Source organism: Somniosus microcephalus, unplaced genomic scaffold (assembly GCF_052327205.1).
Source record: "Somniosus microcephalus isolate GS21.2 unplaced genomic scaffold, FLI_Smic_1.0 unresolved_chr2, whole genome shotgun sequence".
NCBI lineage: Eukaryota > Metazoa > Chordata > Chondrichthyes > Squaliformes > Somniosidae > Somniosus > Somniosus microcephalus.
This window is the reverse complement of record NW_028225180.1, coordinates 38,120,310-38,145,952: the sequence shown is the minus strand read 5'-3', so window position 1 is coordinate 38,145,952 and position 25,643 is coordinate 38,120,310. Positions and strand designations below refer to the sequence as shown.

Below are 25,643 nucleotides of genomic sequence, written 5' to 3'. Positions count from 1 at the left end.
TTAACGTGCATTTACAGCAAGCAGTTAGGAAGGTGTTTGGCAAGGGATATGGGGAACGGGCGGGAAAGTGCAGTTGATTTAGAAGGTCAGTCATGATCTTATTGAGGATCAGTGAGTGGACGAGAACATGAAAGGTGGATTATAATGTGGATAAATGTGAAGTTATCCAATTTGGTAGAAAAATCAAAAAGTCAGAGTATTTCCTGTATGGTGAAAGATTGAGGAATGCAGCTGCTTAAACTGACCTGGGTGTCTTTGAACATGAGTCACTGAAAGTGAATGTGCAGGTGCATTAGGAAGGCAAATTGTATGCTGGCCTACATTACAAGAGGATTTGAATACAGGAATAAAGACGTCTTACTCCAATTATATAGGGTCTTGGTGAGACCACACCTGGAGTATTGTGTACAATTTTGATCTCCTTACCTAAGGAAGGATATACTTGCCATAGATGGAGGGCAACGAAGGTTCACGAGATTGATTCCTGGGATGGCTGTACTGTCGTAATAGAGGAGATTGAGAAAACTAGGCCTGTATTCTCTTGATTTCAGAACAATTTCAGGGGATCTCATTGAAGCATACAAAATTATTACAGGGCTTCATAGGGTGGATGCTGGGAGAATGTTTCCCTTGGCTGGGGAGTCTAGAACCAAGGGCCACAGCCTCAGGATAATGGGTAGGCCATTCAGGACTGAGATGAGAAGAAATGTCTTCACACAGAGGGTGGTGATTTTTGTAATTCTCTACCCCAGAGGGCAGTGGAGGCTCAGTCATTGGGTATATTCAAAACAGAAGTCCATGCACTTCAGACGAGTAAGGGCATCAAGGGATATGGCGATAAGACTGGCGAATGGTATTGAGGCAGAAGATAAGCCATGATCTGACTGAATGGCAGAGCAGGCTCGAAGGGCCGAATGGCCAGCTCCGGCTCCTATTTTTTTGTTCTTATATTTTAATGGGCTATTCCGGCTCCAGATTTATATGTAACTTACGTAACAGGGTCAGGGATTTGGGGTTAATTGGTGTACTGCTTCCATACGTCATTGGGTCCCCATTTTAATGTCCCCACATTGTGGTTTACAAAAAAGCTTAGAGTAATATGCAAGGTCGCTACAGTGGGTTGAACCAGAGAATGGTGCACACTGAGAAGCTGGGGCAGGTAAATCTGTGCTGCTGCAGCGGCACCAAGTGATGACATAGAGAGTTGCCATTATTATTAAGGAAAGAGCAATTTATTACAGAGAAGTTGGCACGGCAGTGTGACAAAATAGGGAAAGGAAGTTTTGTAGTAAGGAACTGCCGCAGATGAATTTTTTTTTTACATATTATTGAATCTATAAATATATGGAATGAGTGATAGAGTAATTTGATACATTTCAACATAAATAAAGTGCAGGTGTGGACATTGAGTGTATTTGGTATCATAATTCTTGCATATTCAGGACATTGTGCCCGGGTACGAGAACTAAATCAAGCAGATTATAATTCCTCAACATGTCAAGGAAATCTAATATAAATAGTCCTGCCTCTCATCAGAATTCAATTCAAAGTTGATATGTGTCACATACACGTGTGTATATATAAATCAATTTAATATTTACTTAATAGATGCTTCAAGGCCAGGAATACACAGAACATTGAGCATAACGGCATGAGATCATGGGGCAACCTTAACTTACAGTATATAGTAGTTAGCCGATCCGGGGAACGCAGCCATCCAACATCTCTGCCCAGGACTGCATAAAATACTGCAGCTGAGGCCTAACCAGGGCTTTATATAGTTGCCCCATGACTTCTACCCCCTTGTATTCTAGTCCTCTAGATATAAACACCAGCTTTCCATTAGCCTTTTTGATTACTTTCTGTACCTGTTAGTGCTGTGTTAATGATCTATGTACTTAGACCCCAAGTGTCTTTGCACAGCAAAGGAATGCAAAGAACGTTGTAGGAAGGGAACACGAGATTAACCCTTTGAAAAGTTTTACGATCATATTATGATAAAGAGGGTGGCTAAGCAGAATGTCCCTTAAAGGCAGAGCCATGTGATACTGTAATTGAAAATAAGGACACGATAGGCATGCTAAAATTACTTTGTATCAGTCTTCATAGTACAGGATAAACTACCAGAGACACGAGGAAAATTAAAACTGTATCAAGGGGGGGATTTTCTAGGTTTAATATGATCACTTCTACCAGGCATTTGATAAGATTTCACACAAGAGACTCTTAGCAAAAATTTAATACTATGTTAAATTAGTAAATGCTAATAATATATTCCATTTATAAATCTAATTTGGCACATCTTAGTCTTAATTTTTTGTAAGGTTAGTTAATAGTCGAATAAATAAAGGCATGGCAGTGAAGCACAGTCCCACGGAATGTGCATCCTGTGCCGTGTGGGAAATCCAGGATGTTTCCCGTGTCCTGGACAACCATGTGTGCAGGAAGCGTTGTCAGCTGGAGGAGCCCGAGCTCGAGGTTTTGTATATTATGCAGCAGCTGGAGCCACTCTGGTGCATCCATGAGTCTGAGAGCTAGGTGGGCAGCACGTTTCAAGAGGTGGTCACCCCGCAGCTAAGGAGTGCACAGGCAGAGAGGGAATGAATGATGGTCAGACAGCAGAGGAGGACAGACATGACTCCAGGTTGGTAATGTTGCATCCCTGGTGCCAGGGTGAAGGATGTCACAGAGCGGCTGCAGAATATTCTGAGGTGGAGGTGAACAGCCCGAGGTCCTGGTCCATATGTGTACCAACGACATAGGGCGAAAGAGGGAAGAGATTCTTGGGGTATTAGGGCAAGTTCTGGGGTTGGTGGGTCCAGTACAGGCCGGACGGGTTGCAGCTCAACACAGCCGGTATCAGTATCCTCAAGGGGAGGTTTGCTAGTGCTGTTGGGGAGAATTTAAATTAAGTTGGCAGGGTTGTGGGCACCAGGTTGTACCAATAGAAAGAAGAAACAAGGTGCACAACGGATTTAGAGAGAGTGAAAGCACTAAAGTAAGAATTAGTAAGGTATTAAGTGGGGTTAGACAAACAGAGAGCACATGATGGTCTAAGAAATATTTACAGTGCTTGTGTTTTAACTTACGAAGCATAGTAAACAAGTTTGGTGAGCTGCAGGTGCAAATAGCTACATGAGAATATTATGTCGTGGCAATAACGGAGACTTGGCTCAAAAAAGAGCAGGATTGGGTATTAAATATTCCTGGATAGAAGGTGTTCAGGAAAGATAGTGAAGGAAAGATAGATGGTGGTGTGGCAGTATTGGTTAAGGAGAATCTTACAGTGCTGGAGAGAGAGGATGTCCTGGAGGGGTCAAGGGCTGAATATCTTTGGCTAGAGTTAAGTGATAATAGAGTGGCCATTACACTACTAGAAGTGTTCTATCGGCCATCAAGTAGTGGGAAAATATGGCGTATAACTTTGCAGAGAAATTACAGAGAGATGCAAGAACTGTTCAAGAAAGGGTTTAAGGATAATCCTAGTAACAACAGGCCGGCCAGTTTAACATCAGTGGTGGGTAATGTTCCAGAAACAATAAACAAGGAAAAAATTAACGGACACTTGTAGAGGTTTAAGCTAATTAAGGAGAGCCAACACGTATTTGTAAAAGGCAAATCGTGTTTGACGAACCTAATTGATATTTTTGATGAAGTAACAGGGAGCATTGATGAAGCAAATGCAATGGATGTTGTCTGCATGGATTCTAGGAAGGCGTTTTACAAGATATCACATAGAAAGCTGGTTAACAAAATTGAGGCTCATGGAACAGGTGGATCTGTGGCAGCTTGGATAAGGAATTGGCTTAAGGATAGCAAAACAGAGATTTGTAGCAAATGGCTGTGTTCCAGACTGGTGGATAGTAGTCAGTGGTGTTCCCAAAGAGTCAGTGCTGGGGCCACTGCGTTTTTTTGATATATATAAATGTTCTGGATATTGGAGTAGAGAGTAGAATTTCTAAATGTGCCGATGTAAGCAAAATTGAGGGTGTGGCAAACAGTGAGAATGAAACCAATCGACTGCAGCAGGACATAGAAAGTTTAGTAGAATGGGAAGACAAATGGCAGATGGAATTTAATACAGAGAAGTGTGAAGTGATGCATTTTGCCAGAAGGAACAGGGAGAAGCAATATACAAATAATGGCATAGTTTTAAAGAGTGTGCAGGGATAGAGGGACCTGGGAGTTAACGGGCATATATCCCTGAATGTGGCAGGACATATTGAGCGAGTGGTTAGCAAAGCATATGGGATCTTGGGCTTCATAAACATAAATATTGAGTACAAAAGTAGAGAAGTTATGCTGAAGCTTTATAAAGCGCTGGTTAGGCCTCAACTGGAGTTTTGCGTCCAGTTCTGGTCACCACGCATTAGGAAGGATGTGAAGGCCCTTGAGAGGGTGCAGAGGAGATTTACCAGAATGGTTCCGGGGTTGGGAGATCTTAGCTACAAGGACATGTTGGAGAAGCAGCATTTATTTTCGTTACAACAACAACAACCTATATTTATGTAGCGCCTTTAACATAGTAAAACTCCAAATGTGCTGCGTAGGAGTATTTTAAGATAAAGCAGGTTGAGTGGTGATTTGATAGAGGTGTACAAGATTATGACGGGTTTGGACAGGCTAGACGGGGAAAGGCTGTTCCCACTAGTTGAAGGTATAAGGATTGGGGCCACAGATTTAAGGTTTTTATGCAAGAGATACAGGGGGGTTATGAGGTAAACTTTTTTATGCAGCGAGTGGTGAGGACCTGGAACTCGCTGCCAACAGAAGTGGTGCAAATGGAAACACACAATATTTTCAAGGGGAGACTGGATAAGCACTTGAGGGAAATAAACTTGCAGGGCTACGGGGATAGAGCGGGGGAATGGGACAGACTGGATTGCTCCACAGAGAGCCGGAACAGAATCGATAGACCGAATGGCCTCCTTCTTGTCGTTATGACTCTATGATTATGAACTATAGACTAGCGATAATGGGGGTTTCAACTATCCTAATATATCTGAATATAGTAAGTTCAGAGGAGAAGTGAAAGGGAAAATAAGAGGGGCAAAGAGAGGGATTGAGAATAGAATGGCAGCAAACATAAAAGATAATCCAAAGGTCTTCTATAGGCATATATTACCAAGCTTAACAACACAATGTTTGTGGCAGATTAATTAGTGTAGATGGGAGCAGAAACTTGCAAAGGGACGTTGGTTGAGTTGGCAAAACTAAAGGCATCAGATTCAGAAGATTCGGGGGAAAGGAATTTCAGGAGGTTAATGAGTTTGAAATGAACATTTTTTACTGGTGCAGTCCGGTCAGAGAAATTCTAGTGAAAGGAAATCATTGCAGAAAGAGCGATTCTGTAGTGCATCTTCTTTCTGAAAGGTGCTTTCTGGAATTGTAGTTAAGTAGAGATTTCCATAGTGTAGTGGCTATCACGTTCGTCTCTCACGCGAAATGTTTCCTGGGCAGAAACATTATGTTCCAGATTATTTTTTCTGTGAAATACATTTAACAGGTTTCTTGTGTCAGAAGCAATGACCAATTTAAAAAAGCATCCTAAAATACACAGTGTGTAAATTCTGATAGGGGATAAAACTTCATCAATGAATAAAGTTTCGCAAAGTATTAGAGTTAAATTATTCAAGTTTCGACTGTCCCTTACTGTGAGCATTTCTTTCATTCTGCAAAACAAGGCTATTGCTTAATGAATGGCGATTAAAACATTTAAACCACTAAAATATCAGAAAACACATTAAAGAGTTGATCACAATTGCTGACATTTCTTACCTTTTTTCTTGTGTTCTTTTAGCTCTTGGTCCTTTTCAGCTCCTGACTGCGGATATTCCTCTGAGTAAACGTGAACAATATGCCTCGGTTAACAACAGCAGATCTAAGCCGCATTTCAGATGCAGAGACAAACCCATTAATTATTCATTCCACCCCAGCTCCAGAGCTCAGAGTGTTACTGTCCATCCCTGGGACTCGGGCCAAACCTCCCCATACACCGAGCACAGGCTCAGGAAAACCCCGGAGAGATGATATCTGGGTCACTGAGCCTTCGAGCAGCATTCAACAAGCCTTCGGACAGAAACTTTCTAAACGTGAAAGTGATAAGCTGCATCAAAGACGTTAACAAGTCAGGATGGTCGCGCGGCCGAAGGCGCTGCATTCAGATTGCAATCTCCGCTGATGTGGCCTCGAACCCAACATTGTTTACTTTTATTTACTAAGTGGAATTCATTTGTTTTGACACCACGGTGTGAGATCCCTTAAAAGTGGGATTCAGTGGTTCACCTGCTCCCTGAACCTTTCCATCTGACCTGGTACTGAAAGTGGAGACCAGTCCGCAGTGTAGCTGCTTTCATGTTTGTGGAATCATTTTGTTGGAACTAGCTCCTTATGCATGTCCACGGGCGAGTTTGCTCTCCTGTTTAAGGACATAAGAACTAAGAACGATAGAGTTAGGAGCTGGGATAGCCCGTACATTGTGTAAATTGAGATATGTGTAACAGTTAACTGTTAACATGCAAAACACAAAACCTGCTGACAAGGTTGTTGCTGTTGTTGTTTGACGAACCAACATCTACCTAGCAAAAGCTGAATGCCAACTCACTGACACATCTTCCTACCTCCGCCTGGTCCATGACCCCACTACCGAACAACGAGCATCTGTTTCCAAGACTGTCACTGACCTTGTATGAAAAGAGATTGAGTAAACTAGGCCTGTATTCTCTTGAATTCAGAAGAATGAGAGTGGATCTCATTGAAGCATGCAAAATTATTACGGGTCCTGATAGGTTGGATGCTGGGAGAATGTTTCCCCCTTGGCTGGGGCGTCTGGAACCCCGGGGCCACAGCCTCAGTATAAAGGCTCCAGAGACCCAGGTAAGGCCTCAGTGCAAGAATCGGCGGGAATCGCGGGCTGAGCGGCTGTATAAAGGCTCCAGAGACCCAGGTAAGGCCTCAGTGCGAGAATCGGCGGGAATCGCGGGCTGAGCGGCTGTATAAAGGCTCCAGAGACTAGGTAAGGCCTCAGTGCGAGAATCGGCGGGAATCGCAGGCTGAGCGGCTGTATAAAGGCTCCAGAGCCCAGGTAAGGCCTCAGTGCGAGAATCGGCGGGAATCGCAGGCTGAGCGGCTGTATAAAGGCTCCAGAGACACAGGTAAGGCCTCAGTGCGGGAATCGGCGTGAATCGCGGGCTGAGCGACTGTATAAAGGCTCCAGAGACACAGGTAAGGCCTCAGTGCGGGAATCGGCGGGAATAGCGGGCTGAGCGACTGTATAAAGGCTCCAGAGACACAGGTAAGGCCTCAGTGCGGGAATCGGCGGGAATCGCGGGCTGAGCGGCTGTTTAAGGGCTCCAGAGACACAGGTAAGGCCTCAGTGCGGGAATCGGCGGTAAGGCGTAACAATCTCCAGTCACGGCCCTCAGAGGGAAGGAGAGAGGTAAAAAGTAATCCAAGTGTGACGTCACCAGAAAGCGGGTAAGTGATTGGTTGGTGAGTATTTCTCTCTTTTTTAAGCTTAAACTCTGTGGTTTATAGTTTCTAAGGTGCGATATTCATCATCTAGGATCGGGGCAGATGGTATTTAAGAATAATATTAATAAAATTAATTACATAGAATGGGAGATCAGGTGATGTGTTGCTGCTGCAATATGTGGGAGCTGGTGGACACCATTGATGCTCACGGTGATCCCATTTGCAGTAAGTGTTGGCTGCTCGAGGAATTCTGGCTCCGTGTTGAAGAGCTGGAGTCCGAGCTTCAAACAGTGAGACACATCAGAGAGGGGGAGAGTTACCTGGACTCTGTGTATCAGGAGGTAATCACACCAATTAGATTATTTAATTCAGATGTAGTCCGTGGCCAGGGTAAGGATGGTGTGACTAGAAGTGAGGCAGGTACGGCGATCCAGGAGGTAGTTTTGGAGGAGCCGCAGCCATTGCTCCTGTCCAACAGGTTTGAGGCTCTTACTCTCTGTGAGGATGGGAACGGGGACTGCGGGGAGGATGAGCAACCCGGCCACAGCACCGTGGAGCGGGGGGCCATTCAAGTGGGGGGAGATAAAAGAAATGTTGTAGTGGTAGGGGATAGTATCGTTAGGGGGATAGATAGAGTTCTTTGCCTCCGAGAGCGAGGGTTAAGGACATCTCATCTGGGCTGCAGAGAAACTAGGAGTGGGAGGGGGAGGATCCAGTTGTCGTGGTCCATGTTGGTAACAACGACATAGATAGCACAAGGAAGGAGGTTCTGCTGAGGGAGTTTGAGCAGCTAGTGCCCAAATTAAAACGCAGAACCACAAGGGTAATAATCTCTGGATTACTACCTGAGCCACGTGCAATTTGGCTAGGGTAAATAAAATTAGAGAGTTAAATGCGTGGCTCAAAGACTGCTGTGGGAGAAATGTGTTTTGCTTCCTGGGACACTGGCATCAGTACTGGGACAGGAGAGAGCTGTTCCATTGGGACGGACTTCACTTGGCCAGTGCTGGGACTGGAGTCCTGGCGAATCGAATATCTAGGGCTGCAGAGAGGGCTTTAAACTAATTAGTGGAGGGGAGGTTTTAAGACAGCGAAAAATAAAAATGACAGCGGAGCAGGCAATAGAGCAAGGTAGCAGCGGGGGAATTAAAAACCAGAGCGTGTCAGGAAGAGACAGAGGCCTAGAAATTCATTGACGCCACTTTTGGGGCGCTAAAGTGGGGCGTCCGCTAAAGTTTGCGGCCGCCGCCAAATCTAGGCCACTTCTCCGATATTCATTAGCTTCGCCCTACTAGTTCGGGCGAGCGCTAAAACTGCTGTTGGACGCCTCTCTTTGGGCGCTAAACCGGAGGTGGTGATCGATAGCACCGAGGCCGGGCGCAGCGCAGGTGCGGCCATCTCGTGACTGACAGCAGACACCCTGGCGCCGGCCAGCTCTTAAGGGGGAAGGGTCGAATGTGTCTGCTGCCACGCCCTGGATAGTGGAGCCCTCCAGCTAGGCCTGAACACTGCTGCTGGACCCAAATAGCGCCTGAAGACATGGAGAAGGCCCGTGAATGTGCGCAGCACTTCTCAGAGCGTGATCTGAGTGTGCTGATTGCTGCTGTGGAGAAGAGGCGCCATGTTTTGTACCCGGACAATGGCAAGAAGGCGACGGTCCGCGTCTACAGGAGAGCCTGGAGGCATGTCGCCAGCAAGCTGTCAGCCAACAGCGACGTCCCCAGGACCGGTGCCCAATGCCGCAAAAAGTTAAATGACCTCACACGCATTGTCAGGGTGAGTACCCTTTCCAATGACCTCCTCATCCTTGCATGTGCACCTCACATTATGGGCAAAGGGACCTGAAAGCTCTAATGGCCAGCCTTCATCCAGCAGCTATGGCACAGGCATGAGCATCAATTGCACATTCTGCACTGAACACACTGGCCAAGCTATTCCACCATGGGAGGCAGTGCACAGCAGATCATGGCGACACACTGGCCAGGCTATTCCACCATGGGAGGCAGTGCACAGCAGATCATGGCGACACACTGGCCAGGCTATTCCACCATGGGAGGCAGTGCACACAAGATCACGGCGACACACTGTACTTAGAGGCCGTCCTTTCTCTTGCAGGCCAAGCTGGCGAATAATCGCAAGAGCCGGACTGCGACCGGGGGAGGATGACCCCATATCCAGCCACTCACCGACCTGCAACATCGCGTGGAGCGCCTCATGGGTCGCCGGGTGATTGGGCCCGTTGCATGTGGAGATGCCGACCCTGTTCTGGGAAGCAATGGTAAGGACATCACCTTTTGCACCTCTCTCGTCCCACTTGCGCATCAGATCTACATCCTTTGCCACTGTCCGACCAATGCGCTGAATGCCACCACTCATGCATCCCGCACTGACGCCCTCTCCTCACTCTAAAGCTACTCTTGTGCCTTCCTGCTTTCAGATGGTCAAGAGGAGGTCCCTCAACTTGCCAGTGACAGACCCTCCGAGGAGGAGCAGGAGGAGGAGCAAGAGGAAGGCGGCCCATCAGGGGAACCCTCAGCCGCGGCCACCCAGGCCAATGTAGGGGACACATCTTCCCTGGAGGGCAGCGTGGCGGAAGTGTCGAAGGGGAGGGGAGCTCCTGGGACCTGCGTGCTGCAGAAAGGCGGGAGGGGGGTGGAAGCTCGGCGGCCTTCTCCCCAGAGGGGGGATGCGTCGGAGGGGAGTCCAATTGCTGGGCCCAGCGGCCTCCAGCAACGCAGGAAGGGTCGGCCAGCTCGGCGGCCTTCTCCCCAGAGGGAGAGTCCGGCCTCCAGTCAGGAGATGCTCTTCGCCGAGGAGATGGAACGCCTCGAAGACTTGTCCGCGGACTCGGAGCGCCGGCACACGGAGCTCATGGCGGCAGTGGCACGGTTGCCTGAGTCCATCGATTCCCTCTCTCGGAGTGTGGCCGAGTTCGGGCCCTTAGAGGCCACCAGTCGGGCGGAATACCGGGCAGATCTTTCAGCGACTGGCCAGGTGATTAGTGGTGCCGTCCAGTCACTGGCTGCTCTGCTGCGGTCAGTGAACAGGTCAACACGGGCACTCACTGCTGCCACACTCGCTGTGTCAGCCAGGCATCGCCAGGGCACCCGGCGCGCTGCAGCAGCACAGCGGTCTGTCCCTCGGCAGATTGGTGCGCATGCTGCAGTGCTGGCCCGGGCGAGTGCCAGTGTCTCAGGCGACCAGCGAGCGCCTGCCATCCGCCAGCTTGCCGCCATTCCTCCAGCCGCCACTGCCAGTCCCCCAGTGGAGCTGCCAGGAGCTGCTGCAGCGACTGATGCTGGCCAGCCACAGCTGCAGCAATCAACAGCCGCCCGCTCGACGCCCAGACCTCGACTAGGCCGACCCCCAAGGGCATCTGCCGTCAAGACATGTGCCCCTCAGGAGCCTGCCCCCAGCCTTGCAGCAGCCAATGGCCTTACTTTGAGGCGGAGCAGCAGGGCGGGCAGGGGCCACCCAAAGATGGCCAAGGCATCGCCCTAGCGGGCCAAATCGTCGAATGTGTGGCCATTTGTGTTTGTTTCTTGAGGCCGAGAATTGGATGTTTGTTTTTTGAAGGCCGATGATGTGATGTTTGTTTTGGACGAAGGCCGAGAATGACGGCCATTTTAGTTGCCCTAGTTTGTTAATCCTCCCCAGGTTGTGGGAGCGAGTAATGTGTTTGAGTGTTTTTTGGGGGTTTCCTCTGTTTTTGGTTTTCATGTGGGAAGGGCCCAGAGTTTGTACAATAAAGCATTTTATTTATTCACATTGTCCAGGTTTGATCTTTGAAGTGTTTGTTGCCTTAACCGGCTGAGGGCTTGCGGAGCGGCTGCAATCATGTTCTATCATTGGCACAAGCCATTCCCTGACAGGGGGCCTAGAAGTGACGTTCAATAAGCCGCCGACGGGCGGCCCTTGGACCTTGTGCGTCCCTCCTGGGCTGGTACTCCTCGTCCTCGTCGTCCTCATGCTCCTCCTGCTCCTCCTCCTGAGGTGGTGGTCCAACGTGAGGTGGCAGTGCCTGAGTCCTGCGGATAGCCAGGTTGTGCAGCATGCAGCAAACGACGACGAATTGGGAGACTCGATCCTGCGAATACTGGAGGGCTTCCCCGGAGCGGTCGAGACAGCGGAACCGTTGCTTGAGCACGCCGATTGTTTGTTCTATGAGGCTCCTCGTCGCTTGATGGCTCTCGTTGTATGCCTCTTCAGCAGGGGTCGTGGGCGCGCGGAGCGGGGTCATGAGCCAGGTACACAAAGGATAGCCTTTGTCCCCGATAAGCCATCCTCTTGGGGGAGGCTGTGCCTGGAACATGTCAGCCACCATTGTCTGTCGCAGGATAAAGGCATCGTGGCTGCTGCCTGGAAAGCGGGCATTGACAGCTAGGATGCGCAGCCTGTGGTCACACACCAGCTGTACATTGAGGGAATGGTAGCCCTTCCGGTTGCGGTAATCCTCGGCATGCTCAAGAGGTGCCCGCAAAGCCACATGCATGCAGTCAATGGCGCCCTGCACCATGGGGAAGCCCGCTACTCTTGCAAACCCCACTGCACGCTGCTGCTGCTTGTCCAGGGTCATGGGGAAGGAGATGAATTGATGTCTCCTTCTGAAAAGGGCTTCGGTCACCTGGCAGATGCAGCAATGCACGGCGAACTGGGAGATGTTAGCGATGTCCCCAGTAGCGGATTGGAAGGAGCCGGAGGCATAGAAGTTGAGAGCCACCGTCACCTTCACTGCCACCGACAGAGACGTCCTGCGCATCAGCTGTGGCTGCAGATCTCTCTGAAGCAGCCGGCAGATGTCTGTAACCACCTCCCTTCGGAATCGCAGCCTCCTAACACACATCGCGGCAGACATGGTCAGATAGGAGGTCTGCTGGCGGTATACCCTGCGTGGGTAAGGCCTCAGTTGGCGACGCCTGTTGCCCCCTCTGCGTCTAGCCAGGGCTGCCACTCTCTCACGGCGTCTGTAAGCCCTTCTGGCATAAGGCTGATATTCAGCGTTGCCACCCAATGCAGCCCCCATTATATGCTGGCAAACACTGAGCTCTGAATGAAGGCTAAGATAATTGGTAAGCTCTGGCCTGAGCCAAAAATACCTGTCCTAGTGTTGGTCCAAACCAGTAAACTCTCCTCCTTGGTCTCTGTCCAAAAAACCGTTGCACAAGAGTGAATGCTGCAAAATGGCTGGCCTTTATACTGCTGGGTAAGTGCCCTTTAATTAGCGCTCCCCCCGGCCCGGCTGGCCTGTGTACCGTTCCACTTCACAGTCGCTCGGGACGCCCGGCGCACAATGGGCCGGCGCGAGTGAAGTTCCGGTTTGGGGCGCACAAAGGGCGTTGCACTATTAAATGATGTCATGATCTGCGCGCGCAGCAGGGCGCGTGCTAAGACTTTGCGCCGGCGCTAAATGTGTCCTGAAGTTGGGGAGAGGCGCAGATCGCGCTGCGCCCGGGCGATAAGCGCCTAGCGCTCGAGATCTACTCCCCCTAAGGCGCTAACAGCTGGCGCGCCCAACTGAATTTCTAGGCCAGAATGTATAATGATAAAGGTAAAGTAGTAAAACGGGTAAAAGAAGGAATAAACTGTCAGAAAACATATTTGAAAGTTCTTTATCTGAATGCACGCAGCATTCGTATCAACATTGATGAGTTGACGGTACAAATAACTACACATGGGTATGATCTGGTGGCCATTACGGAAACATGGCTGCAAGATACTCATGACTGGGAACTAAACATACAGGGGTATTTGACAATTAGGAAGGACAGACAGGAAGGAAAGGGAGGTGGGGCTGCGATGTTAATCAAGGATGGAATCACTGCAATAGTCAGAAATGATATTGGGTCAAAGGATCAGGATAGTGAAATTGTTTGGTGGAGATAAGGATTAATAAGGGGAAAAAGTCACGAGTGGGCGTAGTCTATAGGCCTCCTAACAGTTGCAACTCTGTTGGTCGGAATATAAATCAGGAAATAGTTGGGGCTTGCAATAAGGGAACAGCTATAATCATGGGGGATTTTAACTTTCATATTGACCGGACTAATCAAATTGGGCATGGCAGCCTTGAGGACGAGTTCATAGAGTGTGTTAGGGACGGGTTCCTTGAGCAGTATGTAACTGAACCAAAGAGGGGGCAGGCAATCTTGTCCTGTGTAATGAGACAGGATTAATAAAAAATGTCCTCATAAAGGATCCCCTTGGAATGAGAGAGTTGGATCTCAAACGAGCGTACTGAGCTTAAGTAAAGGAGACTATGAAGGTATGAGAGTAGAATTGACTAAAGTGGATTGGGAAAACAGATTAAAGTGTAAGACAGTACAAGAGCAGTGGTCTACATTCAAGGAGATATTTCACATCTTTCAAGATAAATATATTCCACTGAAGAAAAAGGGGAATATAAGAAAAGACAGCCATCCGTGGCTTAGTAAAGTAATAAAGGATAGTATCCGACTGAAAACAAGGGCATATAAAGTAGCCAAATCAAGTGGGGGGATAAAAGATTGGGAAGCATTTAAAAGCCAGCAAACAATAACTAAAAGATTAATTAAGAAAGGGAAGATAGATTATGAAAGTAAACGAGCAAAAAATATAAAAACAGATAGCAAGAGTTTCTACAGCTATATAAAAAGAAAAAGGGTGACTAAAGTAAACGTTGGTCCCTTAGAGGATGGGACCGGGCAACCAGTGGTGGGAAACATGGAGACGGCAAAGACGCTCAACAAATATTTTGTATCAGTCTTTACACTAGAGGACACTAAATATATCCCAGCACTGGACAAACAGGGGGCAATGGGTGGGGGGGAGCTAAACATGATTACAATCACTAAAGAGATGGTACTCAGTAAAAGAATGGGACTTAAGGCGAACAAATCCCCCGGACCTGATGGCCTACATCCTAGGGTCTTCGAGAGAAGTGGCGGTAGGGATTGTGGATGCATTAGTGATTAATTTCCAGAACTCCCTGGACTCAGGAAAGGTCCCGGCAGATTGGAAAACTGCTAATGTAACACCCATATTTAAGAAGGGAAGTAGCCAAAAAGCTGGAAACTATAGACCAGTTAGCCTAACATCTGTGGTTGGCAAAATGTTGGAGTCCATTATTAAGGAAACAGTAACAGAACATTTGGATAAACATAATTTAATAGGACAGATTCAGCATGGTTTTATGAAGGGGAAGTCATGTTTGACAAATTTGCTCGAATACTTTGAGGATGTAACATACAGGGTGGATAAAGAGGAACCAATGGATGTAGTGTATTTGGACTTCCAAAAGGCATTTGACAAGGTTCCACACAAAAGATTACTGATCAAGATAAGAAATCACGGGATTGGGGGAAATATACTGGCATGCCTGGAAGATTGGCTATCTAACAGAGAACAAAGAGTTGGGATAAATGGTTCATTCTCGGGCTGGCAATCAGTAACTAGTGGTGTTCCGCAGGGGTCAGTGCTGGGACCCCAACTCTTTACAATCTATATTAACGATTTGGAGGAAGGGACCGACTGCAACATATCCAAGTTTGCCGACGATACAAAGATGGGAGGGAAAACAGTGAGTGAGGAGGACATTAAAAACCTGCAAAAGGACATAGACAGGCTAAGTAAGTGGGCAGAGATTTGGCAGATGCAATATAATGTTGGAAAGTGTGAGGTTATGCAATTCGGCAGAAAAAATCAAAGAGCAAGTTATTATCTAAATGGAGAGAAACTGCAAAGTGCTACAGTACAAAGGAATCTGGGGGTCCTGGTGCATGAAACACAAAAAGTTAGTACGCAGGTGCAGCAGGTGAACAGGAAGGCCAATGGAATCTTGGCTTTTATTGCGAGGGGGCTGGAGTATAAAAACAGGGAAGTCTTGCTGCAGTTATACAGGGTATTGGTGAGGCCACACCTGGAATACTGCGTGCAGTTTTGGTTTCCATATTTAAGAAAAGATACACTTGCTCTCGAGGCGGTTCAGAGAAGGTTCAATTGGTTGATTCCGGAGATGAGGGGGTTGACGTATGAGGAAACGTTGAGTAGGTTGGGACTCTACTCATTGGAGTTCAGAAGAATGAGAGGCGATCTTATCGAAACATATAAGATTGTGAAGGGGCTTGATCGGGTGGATGCGGTGAGGATGTTTCCACTGATGGGTGAGACTAGAACTAGGGGGCATAATCTAAGAATAAGGGGCTGCCCTTTCAAAACTGAGATGTGGAGAAACTTCTTCACTTAGAGGGTAGTAAATCTATGGAATTTGCTACCCCAGAGAGCTGTGGAAGCTGCGACATTATATAAATTTAAAATGGAGATAGACAATTTCCTAGCAGATAAGGGAATTAGGGGTTACGGGGAGAGGGCAGGGAAGTGGACGTGAGTCTAGATTCGGATCAGCCATGATCCTATTGAGTGGCGGAGCAGGCCCGAGGGGCCGTATGGCCTACTCCTGCTCCTACTTTTAATGTTCTTATGTTCTTAAAGTGTAGGTGTTTCAGGACTGAGATGAGAAGAAATGTCTTCACACAGAGGGTGGTGAATATTTGGAATTCTTTACCTCAGAGGGTTGTGGAGGCTCAGTCATTGGGTATATTCAATACAGAAGTCGATACATTTCTGACTAGTAAGGGCATCAAGGGATATGGCGATAGGGTTGTTGAATGGAATTGAGGCAGCAGATCAGCCATGATCTCATTGAATGGCGGACCAAGCTCGAAGGGCCGAATGGCCTACTCCTGCTCCTACTTCTTATGTTCTTACCTCCTCTGGCGACCTTCCCCCATGGCCGTTAACCTTATCTTTCGCCATCCACGTACAGCCCGCTTCTACCTCCTTCCCAAGATCCACAAAGAGGTCTGCTCTGGTAGTCCCATCGTTTCAGCCTGTTCTTGCCCCACGGGACCTATCTCATCCTATCTCGACTCTACTTTTTCTCCCCTTGTCCAGTCTCTTACACCTGCATCCACGTCTCTTCCGATGCCCTCCGCCAGTTTAACAGTTTACATTTTCCTGGCTCCAACCGCATCATTTCCACTATGGACGTACAATCTCTCTACAGCTCCATCACCCACCAGGATGGACTGAGGGCGTTCCACTTCTTCCTTGAACAGAGGCCCGGCCAGTCTGCATCCACCACCATCCTCCGCGGCCTGGCCGAATTTGTTCTAACGTTGAACAATTTCTCCTTTGAATGCACTCAATTCCTCCAAATCAAACGTGTTGCTATGGGAACCCGCATAGGTCCAGGCTATGCCTGCCTTTTCGTGGGGTATTCGGAATATTCTTTGTTCCAGTCCTACGCAGGTCCAATCCCTCACCTCTTTTTCCATTACATTGATGACTGTATCGGCCATTTCCTGCCCTCGCCCTGAACTAGATAATTTAATTCACTTTGTTTCCAATTTGAAACCTTCCCTCACATTCCCATGGTTCATCTCTGAATTCTCCCTTGTCTTCCTCATCGACTCCGGTTCCATCTCTGGGGATACGTTATTGACAACCATTCACTACAACCCACTGACTCCCACAGCTACCTGGACTAAACTTCCTTCCGCCACGCCTCCTGTAAGGACTCTATTCAATTCTCCCAGTTTCTCTGCCTCCGCTGCATCTGCTCTGACAATGCCACCTTCCATACCAGTTCTTCCAACATGTCTTCCTTTTTCCTCAACCGTGGATTCCACTCTACTGTGGTTGACACGTCCTCTGACTGTGTCCGTTCTATCATCGACACTATTGCCCTCACACCTGCTCCTCCCTCCCAGAACCATGATAGAGTTCCCCTTATCCTCAACTTTCACCCCTCCAACCTCCACAATCAGTGGATCATTCTCTTACATTTCCACCACCTCCAGCGTAGTCCCACCACCAAACACATCATCGCTTCACCCCCCACCCCATTTCAGCATTCCGAAGGGAGAACTTCCTCGGCGACATGCTGGTCCACTCCTCTATCACCCCCAACACTCCTTCCCCTTCTCCCGGCACCTTCCCGTGCAAGCGCAGGAGATGCAACAGAAGCCCTTATACCTCCTCCCCTTCCCACTGTCCAGGGCCTCAAACACCCCTTCCAGGTGAAACAGCGATTTACTTGTACTTCTTGCAATTTAGTATACTGTATTCACTGCTCACGATGTGGTCTCCTCTACATTGGGGAGACCAAACGCAGATTGGGTGACCACTTTGCGGAACACCTCCGTTCAGTCGTTCAGGGGGACCCCGAGCTTCTGGTCGCCTGTCACATAATTCTCCGATCAACTCCCACTGAGATCTCACCATCCTCGGCCTCTTGCATTGTTCAACTGAAGCTCGATGAACAGAACCTCATCTTTTAATTAGGCACTCTACAGCCTTGTTGACTCAAAACAGAGTTCAACAATTTCAGATCATAAACTCGGCCCCTATTATATATATATTTTTTATCCACACATTTTGTTTGTGTCACCTTTTCATCTCTCCCACATGGCAGTTGTCTTTCATTCTGCCAATGCAATTTGCAACTCATCTAGAGCCATCCTTTGTTTCTTAACCTGTGCATTGCCATCTCCTTTTTTTCCTTGAATATCTCTTAATGCCACTGAACCTCTCCTGCCTTCTATCCTTTCACAGCTCACGGATTTTGTTCTTTCATCTCCTCCCCATTTTCCAGGCCCCTAAACTTGCTTATAAATCTGTTCCATTTAAACTTTTTTCCAGTTCTGCCGAAAGGTCATTGACCTGAGACGTTAACTCTGTTTCTCTCTACACAGATGCTGCCTGACCTGCTGTGTATCTCCAGAATTTTCTGCTTAAATTTCAGATTTCCAGCCTGAGCAGTATTGAATTATTGACTCTTCCTCAGTTAGCATCAAATTCATTGTGCAAAACAAGGTAATCGGTTAATTAATGATTCTTTCCCGGGAAAGCAAAATAAAAGTTTAACAGTAAGCTTTTGCCCAACGTGGGGCTTGAACACACGGCCCTCAGATTAAGAATCGCATGCTCGACTGACTGAACTAACTCGGCCGGTGAAAATGTTACATCTTTGTCGGTGATTACAGTCAAGCGCCTGCTTACTCATAGAAACAGAGATGATAGGAGCAGGAGTAGGCCATTCGGCCCCTCGAGCCTGTTCTGCCATTTAATGTAAATCATGGTTGATCATCCAAATTCAATACCCTGTACCTGTTTTCTCCCCATATCCATGGATCTTTTAACCTTAAGAAATATATCTAACTCCTTCTTGAAGATAGTTTTTGATTTGGCTTGAAATGCCTTCTGTCGTAGAGAATTCCACAGGTGCACCACTCTCTGGGTGAAGAAATTCCTCCTCATCTCAGTCGTAAATGGCTTACCCATAAGTGTGTGTCGACCTGCGGGTTGATTTTGATAGATTACCTGCATTTGTGTCTGCGTGTTACTTTAAATAAATGAGGGCATCAGGCGCTTCTGTGCTTGACACTGAGGAATCAGGAGAAGGCAGGAGAAATGAAACAGTGTTTGTGGAACGTGCACTTATATAAACATCCCCATTTACAGGATGGGCCTCGTGGCGCAATGGTAGCGTGTTTAACTCCAAATTAGTAAAGGTGAATGTTCATAATCACTGCCGGATAATTGCGGAATAAATTTTCTCTTTGCTGTTTCACAATAATCAGACCCTTGCTCCAAAGACTGTCTCACTGTTTCCCCAGTGTCAGGGAGAGAAGCGCCACAATTCTCATTTATTTAATGTGACAAAAGACAAACACAGGTATTCGTTCAAAATCAACCTGCAGGTGGCCACACACAGAATAAACAGAGCTAGAGCGATAGACAGAATCGGGAAACACCGGGAAATAGGCAAGCAATATTGAAAAAGAATAAAAGTGCTTTTGATCAGAAAATTGGCTGAAGCCCTGTGGTTAATGAAAGGGCTTTTGATGCTTGATTTTGTTACACACCTTGGAATTCAGGAGAACCTGGCTCGTGGTTTGCAGAACAAGTTAAGACCCTCGGGCGGCGGCAGTTAGTGACAGGGGCGTTAAACCTTGCACACTCAGTCGGTAAAAAATGAGATTTGTAATCACAGTGTTCGAGGGTTCTAGCTCCACGTTGGGCGCGTACCTCTTGTTCAACTTTTATGTTGCTTTCACTGAAAAGCATCCTTAATTAACCGAAATACTTCTTTTTCACAATGAAAGAAATGAAAACTGAGCGAAATATCGATACTTCAAACATTTTATTTGTGCTTTGCATGTTAACTGTTACCCATATCTCATTTTTCACAATGCACTTTAGTTGTCTGGTTTAAAATATTCATTGCTTTTGACAACAGGAATCTGGGGCAACTTTTGTCAAATTGACCAGGACCGGTTATTTCTACCAATGCACAGAAAATAGAATCAGCAGGGAATATTAAATCCCATGGTGCTGACTTTCAGATTCAACGCAGTCGGATTTGAAATAAACTGATAGAAATTTACAGTGAAAAGATTTGGAAGTCAGTGTTACTCGTATTTGTGCCTTGAATTAAAGATTGCAGCGTCTGACTCCAGTTCATGGCTCTGAATCAGAAAGGAGGGGCTTGACGTTTACCAGACTGCACTGCACCTGATGTTTGTGAGCTCATCCTTTATTTTGAGTTGTTTCTCCATCTTTACTCAGCGTAAGGTTTAGATCAGTGGTTACTTCAAAACATCAACTTCTTTGTAATTTCGAACCCTGTCTCACCGCAGGTGTCACCTGGCATTATCATTCTCAATCCCTTTGTTCAACACATTGCAGCTGTGATTTTAATTTAGCAGTGTGAAGTTATTCGAGGGCACCTTTAAATGATTCAATAACCTATCCCTATCAGCGATTCCACCCGGGTTTGATTCCAGGTTAGGGAAGTGATTTTGATATCACCGATTTTAATTAATTAATGCGAAGTAACATGCATCTAATGAGATCAAAATAACAATTGTTTTACTCACCATTAATCAACTGATAACTTTATTTTGCAGAATGAAATAAATGATAATATGGTTACTGAGGGACAGTCGAAACTTCAGTCATTTATTTAGCTCTCTGCATCTCCTGAACTGTTAACCCATATCTCATTTTACACATTGTATTTTAGGAGAAATGTGTAAAATGTTCATTGCTTATGAGAGCAGGGATCTGGGGCAATTTTTGTTAAATTTGACGGGACCGACTATTTCACAGAAAAAATATTCTCTGATGTGATCTTTCCTGACCATACACTGACCGATCTTTGTTAGGCCCAAAGTGGATGACCTGGCACTTGCTCGCATTTAACTCCATTAATCTCAGTTCAGGGGAGATTCAATAGAGATGATGAAATTTACGGGGGAAATTGTTTCCATTGGTAGGAGGGACAGCAGGGCTGTGGGGGAAGAGCAGCGGATTGGGACTAATTGTGTAGCTCTTGGGAAGATCCTTCCTCAATGTAGCCCCAAAACAGCGGCAGCAATAGAAACAATGATGCAGGAAAATCAAAGCTGGAGCACTCAAACACCCAGTGAGAAAGCCCTATTCAGCCTTCGCCTCACAAAAAACCTGACCACTCCCAGAGATGCAGAGACACAGAGTGCCCACAGCGACTGGTCTGCACTCAAGACCCCCATAATCAGCACATGTGAAGAGACGCTCAGTCACTCGACCTGGAAACATCAAGACTGGTTTGACGAGAACGACCAGGAGGTCCAGGAGCTAATAAGCTGCAAGTGCAAGGCATTCCTGATCTGGAAACAGCAACACAACACAACAAAACTGAAAATTAACACAGCGATGTAGGATAATCATTGCAGATAACGCCATCAAGAAAATCGCGAGGAATAAAGAAACTGGACTGAAGAGCTGAAAAGTTGGCTTAATAAAGATACAGGGCATAAAACAAGCCTGATGGTTAATATAAAATTAATTTGTAATGCCTATTAACGTACATTAAAAGGAGCATTCCTGTAAAGAAGGTTTCCTTGGGTTCAAAGACACCGATCTAACAATTGTTTTTCACGATCATTCTCTTATGCATCAGGGATTACTGGGATCACCTGCCTGTATATTTGGGCTTATCGGTTTTACTGGGATCAGTAGCCCATTCATCTGAGTTTTTCATGTTTACTGCGGTCACCGCCACCTCCACCTTTCCCTCCAAGTCACAAACCACCCTGACTTAGAAATATATCGGCGATCCCTCATCATTGCTGGGTCAAAACCCTGTATCTCCCTACCTAACAGCACAGTGGGAGTAACTTCACCACACGGACTGCAGCGGTTCAAGAACACGACTCACCACCACCTTCTGAAGGACAACTAGGAATGGCCTTGCCAGCAACGCCCACTTCGAATAAAACAAATTAAATAAAAACTGCCCTCTATATTTGAATTGTCAGAGCTTAGTGGAATCACCAGCACATATCTGGTTGCATATGAGTTTACTGAGACAACCAGCCTATATATCTGGGTTATCAGGTTTACTGGGTTTATCTCTAGACTAGATAATGCGGACCATGAAAAAGCTATTTCACCTTGTCCGGAATTGTAAAATCAGAAGACATCGCCGCGTTTGAGGCAAATTTAATCAAAACTAATCCTGTAACAATGAGAGTAGTAACTCTACGGAACATATATCCTCTGGTGACAGTGGAAGGAGTTAATATTGATTCATTCAAATGCAAATTGGATAGATTGATTTCAGCAATTAATATCTCTTCATACAATATAGGAGCAATTCGAGAGTTGATATGTGTAGGTGCAGCTTGCCTGTGAGAAACTGATGACTTTGGATCTGTGATTCGCAAAGCTCGCCACAACTGGTCGTTTCCTTGCGTCCAGCCTGTTGAATATTAATTGATAAAGATTGATTGCTATGATTAGTCACCACATACATTATCATTGCACCATGTGACTGCCAGGATGATAAGAGATGAACTAGATGGATGTCGGCCTTTTACTGTCTAGCAATTCCTGTGTTCCTCTTACGTACATTACAAAGAACATAAGAAATAGAAGCAGGAGTAGACCATTTGGCCCCTCGAGCCTGCTCCGCAATTCGATAAGGTCATGGCTGATCGGGACTTGACCACAACTCCACATTTCTGCCCGCTCCCTATAATGCTTGAATCCCTTATCGTTCAAAAATCTGTCTATATCCACCTTGAATATGTTCAACGAATCCGCCTCCACAGCTCTCTGGCAAAGAGATTTACCAAGTTTCACGACCCTCTGAGAGAAGGACTTCCTCCTCATCTCCATTTTAAATGGGCGACCCCTTTTTCTCAATCTATACGCATTAGTTCTCGATCCCCCGACGAGGGGAAACATCCTCTCTGCATCTACCCAGACAAGCCCCCTAAGAATCTTATACATTTCAATAAGATCACCTCTCATTCTTCTAAACTCCAACGAGTATAGGCCCAACGATTTGATGGAATGACTTGATATGTGTCAAAGTCCGGAGAAACGCTCATTGCCTTGAGCAATTGACCATAGTCATTGAATGATCACACAGATTGTGTTTTGTCATAATTCCATTCCCTTCATGAGTGCACCATCGATTCACACATTCCTGTTAATCCCAGGCTTCTTTACAAGTCCCCCCCACCCCACCAGAAGATACCAAGGTTAGTTGAATCATCCCAACAGCTGACACACAGACACTACAATTTAAACCTGCAAAATCCCACCTTTTCCTTCTCCTGCTTACTCAGGAGTAAGCGAGGCTGCCACTTCAGGATTGGATACTTTTGCATTCACTCTAAAATCGGTTCCTGAATTTAACCATGTTTCATTTAATCCGTTGCACCATATAATTACCTATTGATTACTGATTACTATGATTACAAGTTATAAGAACATAAGAACATAAGAAACAGGAGGAGTAGGCCAATCGGCCCCTCGAGCCTGCTCCGCCATTTAATAAGATCATGGCTGATCTGATCCCAACCGCCAATCTACTATCACAGAACCATCTCCTGAATCTAACAGAATTAGACACACGAAATAGGCGCAGGATCAGGCTACACGGCCCCTGGGCCCGCTCGGCTACCCACAGGGCCATGACCGATCCGAACTTAGACTCATGCCCAAATTCCTGCCCGCTCCCCGTAACCATTAAATTCCCTTTACTTCTAGGAAACTGTCTATTTCTGTTTTAAATTTGTGTAATGATGTAGCTTCTACAGCTTTTTGGGGCAGCATATTCCATTGACCTACCACCCTCTGAGTGAAGTAGTTCCTCCTCATCTCAGTTTTGAAAGAGCAGCCCCTTATTCTAAGACTATGCCCCCTAGTTCTAGTTTCACCCATCATCGGGAACATCCTACCCGCATCCACCCGATCCAACCCCTTCACAATCTTATATGTTTCAATAAGATCGCCTCTCATTCATCTGAACTCCAATGAGTAGAGTCCCAATCTACTCAACCTCTCCTCATATATCCATCCCCTCATCCCCGGGATTAACCGAGTGAGCCTTCTTTGTACTGACTCGAGAGCAAGTATGTCTTTCCTTAAGTATGGACACCAAAACTGTATGCAGTATTCCAGTTGCGGTCTCACCAATACATTGTTCAACTGAAGCAATACCTCCCTATTTTTATATTCTAACCCCTAGCTATGAAAGCCAACATTCCATTGGCCTTCTTAATCACAGGTAGAAAGAAAGACAATGGCCCAGAAATTCGGGTCGGAGGCTTCCCACGGGTGCAAGCCCCCGACCTGAACTTACCTAGCACGCCGGCCGTTGTGCTGTGGGCCCCCGTGAAATTCCGATCCTGGGCCTGCTCCAACTTCCGGCACGCAGTGCTTGCGTATCCCAGGAGCGCAGTTAGTTTAATCCATCCAGTGGGATCACGTGGGCCATGGAGAGCCAATCGGAGCAGGGAATGCCCATTCATAAGTTTGACAGGAAGGCCTTTCAAAACTTATAAATACTTCGGGCCCCAAAACATCAGTAAATCGTCGAATAATTTTTTAAAAAGCATCACATTTTTAAAATAAACTATAAATTACATGAAATAACTATTTTAAACAACAATTTCAATTATTAAAAAATAACTATTTTCTAACGTGGCTAAAAATAAACTTACCTTGCATTAAAGTATTTAAAAATAATGAACCTGTGGAAAAAATGCTTTAATTTTAATTAATTCACCACTTAACTTGTAAAAGCAGGCTTTATGCAGACTTACCCTCCCCCAAAAACCTGTACCTGTCTCCTGCGCATTCGTTCGACTTCTGAAGCCCTTTTTTCAGGGGAATGGAAGTGACGGTTTCCCCCGCATACGCAGTGCATGCAGGAAACCGGCACTTCCATTGGGCTTATGGTTGAGTACCCCATGCATACTCACCCATGGAGACTGGAATTTCTGGGCCAATCATTTCCATAGGAAAATATTTGAGAATTTTGCGAATTGTGGTAATAAAATTTAGAGGAAAGACGTTAACTATTGATTTGCGGTCAAACTCTCTCTCTCAACTTAAATACTCCGGCCGCATTGAGCCTGAAATTTACCATAATTATAAGAGGAGAGAATAATAGGGGATACTTTGCCTCCTAATCATAAGTTCCTCAGACTAATGGAAGTCTAAGGGATACCCTTATTCAAGAAGGGTAGCAGGGATAAACCAGGGAATTACAGGCCAGTGAGTCTAACATCTGTGGTGGGGAAATTATTGGAAAAAATTCTGAGGGACAAAATTAATCTCCACTTGGAGAGGCAAGGATTAATCGGGGATAGTCAGCATGGCTTTGTCAAGGGTAAATCATGTCTGACAAATCTGATCGAATTTTTCGAGGGGGTGACTAGTGGGGTGGATGAGGGAAATGCTGTGGATGTGGTTTACATGGACTTCAGTAAAGCTTTTGACAAAGTCCCGCATAGGAGACTGGTCAAGAAGGTAAGAGCCCATGGGATCCAGGGTGCCTTGGCGCGTTGGATCCTAAACTGGCTGAGTGGCAGGAGGCAGAGGGTGATGGTCGAAGGTTGCTTTTGTGACTGGAAGCCTGTGTCCAGTGGGGTACCTCAGGGATCGGTGCTGGGTCCCTTATTGTTTGTGATCTACATAAATGATTTGGATGAGAATGTAAAAGGTATGATCAGTAAGTTCGCAGATGACACGAAAATTGGTGGGGTGGTAAATTGCGAGGAGGAAAGCCTCCGGCTACAGGACGATATAAACGGGTTGGTCAGATGGGCGGAAAAGTGGCAAATGGAATTTAACCC

The 25,643-nt window shown here is 46.4% G+C and overlaps 1 long non-coding RNA gene across 1 annotated transcript in view; it reads right to left on the bottom strand.

Annotated features, from left to right (window-relative positions):
- The window catches only part of LOC147092539 (uncharacterized), a 42,306-nt gene that overhangs the window by 14,585 nt on the left and 2,078 nt on the right, over window positions 1–25,643 (bottom strand). The window contains exons 2-3 of the long non-coding RNA XR_015075050.1: window positions 22,180–22,252; window positions 5,779–5,838 (exon numbers count right to left, since the gene is read on the bottom strand). This is a non-coding gene — a long non-coding RNA (uncharacterized LOC147092539). The remainder of the gene's footprint in view (window positions 1–5,778; window positions 5,839–22,179; window positions 22,253–25,643) is intronic.